The following is a 2,500-nucleotide window of genomic DNA, read 5'->3' as shown; positions in this document are numbered from 1 at the left end:
ATTCAATTTTAACTAGAAACGTATCGCTATCGCTAACAAAACCCCACACCACACACCACCACACGTTACACACATATACTTGACAGAGTAGATACTATCTACATATCTATCGACAGAGTTGTAGATATCGTGCCGTTGAACGGCATCTTGTCGCGTCGCGTGGCGATCTTGTACGAGAAACATTTTCCTCTGACATTGTATCGGAATAATTATTATAATTCATTATTATACATACATACATACATACATACATACATACATATTATTAATAAATATAATTGTTTTTTTTGTTTTTTCTTTTCTTCAAATAAACCCACATTGCCATTTCTCTGAGCGTGTGCTGCGAGCTTCAACGAGAAACATTCGGCGCGAAACTGTCGAGCGGCCGGCCGTCGCGCGCCGCACCTGTACGAGAAACATTTTCCTCTGACGTTGCATCGGAATAATTATTATACATACATACATACATACATACATACATACATATTATTAATAAATATAATTGTTTTTTTTGTTTTTTCTTTTCTTCAAATAAACCCACATTGCCATTTCTCTGAGCGTGTGCTGCGAGCTTCAACGAGAAACATTCGGCGCGAAACTGTCGAGCGGCCGGCCGTCGCGCGCCGCACCTGTACGAGAAACATTTTCCTCTGACGTTGCATCGGAATAATTATTATAATTCATTATTATACATACATACATACATACATACATACATACATACATATTATTAATAAATATAATTGTTTTTTTTGTTTTTTCTTTTCTTCAAATAAACCCACATTGCCATTTCTCTGAGCGTGTGCTGCGAGCTTCAACGAGAAACATTCGGCGCGAAACTGTCGAGCGGCCGGCCGTCGCGCGCCGCACCTGTACGAGAAACATTTTCCTCTGACGTTGCATCGGAATAATTATTATACATACATACATACATACATATTATTAATAAATATAATTGTTTTTTTTGTTTTTTCTTTTCTTCAAATAAACCCACATTGCCATTTCTCTGAGCGTGTGCTGCGAGCTTCAACGAGAAACATTCGGCGCGAAACTGTCGAGCGGCCGGCCGTCGCGCGCCGCACCTGTACGAGAAACATTTTCCTCTGACGTTGCATCGGAATAATTATTATAATTCATTATTATACATACATACATACATACATACATACATACATACATATTATTAATAAATATAATTGTTTTTTTTGTTTTTTCTTTTCTTCAAATAAACCCACATTGCCATTTCTCTGAGCGTGTGCTGCGAGCTTCAACGAGAAACATTCGGCGCGAAACTGTCGAGCGGCCGGCCGTCGCGCGCCGCACCTGTACGAGAAACATTTTCCTCTGACGTTGCATCGGAATAATTATTATAATTCATTATTATACATACATACATACATACATACATACATACATACATATTATTAATAAATATAATTGTTTTTTTTGTTTTTTCTTTTCTTCAAATAAACCCACATTGCCATTTCTCTGAGCGTGTGCTGCGAGCTTCAACGAGAAACATATCTATCAATACAAATGTCTATTCAAAAAAAAGAAAACAAACAAAATCATATCAGTCAATAAAATAAATAATAATATTTTTTTACTACTACTACTAGTACTACTACGTGCTACTACTGCACGCCAATACACATACATAATAAAATGAAAAATCGTCTCTCTCTCGCTCGCTCTACGAGAAACATTCGACGTCCGCTCCAATGCCGACGCGGACTATTGCTCTCGGTATAGATGTGGAGCGAAACAGTCGTGCGCACAGCGTCGACTCGTTCTCGTTGCCGCGCGTCGTTCGTCTCAAATAGACACGAACGACGGACGAGAGGAGAATAGAATGTGTTCTTGTTTTTGTGTTTGTGCGAAGTGTGAGAATATTATATACATATATTCGCGCATGGATGATATAGATATGGGTATGGATTTTCGGAGGAAATTATATCAAATTCGTATTTCGAATGCGAGACCGCCGAGATCTTTCCCAGCTCTCTCTCTCTCTGTGTGTGTGGTGTATAGTACATTTTATATATCTCTCTTGTGTCAACACAAAATAACAAAGAATATACATACTACTCCTCCTCATATTTTATATAATATAATATAAAATTATATTATAGCACCGCGTTCGCAGACCGTATGGTGATGTTACCAATCGACCAAGATTTGGGACCGTCTCCCCCGGTGTTATCTGTGATGTTAAAAGAATACGCTTCTAGGCACACCTCAACGCAGGGCGCCTAGCGTGTTCGACACGTGCGCGGTCGCCACGGCGACCGTATATGGAAAGAATGTATAAAAGAGGACGCACACGCGCCCATCGTCGAAACGGTGTGCGCAGCGTCGTGTTGGAATTTATCCCTCAAGCTCCGGGCGTTGATCGTATCTAGTGCGAATCATGCGTGTGTGTGCGCATGTAATTGCCAGCCGAGTTTTAATATGTTTACAATAACGTATTGAATAAAAATTGAGAAGTTGCGTTTAGATG

This window comes from Pieris brassicae, chromosome 14 (genome assembly GCF_905147105.1).
Source record: "Pieris brassicae chromosome 14, ilPieBrab1.1, whole genome shotgun sequence".
NCBI lineage: Eukaryota > Metazoa > Arthropoda > Insecta > Lepidoptera > Pieridae > Pieris > Pieris brassicae.
This window is presented reverse-complemented; position numbering follows the sequence as displayed.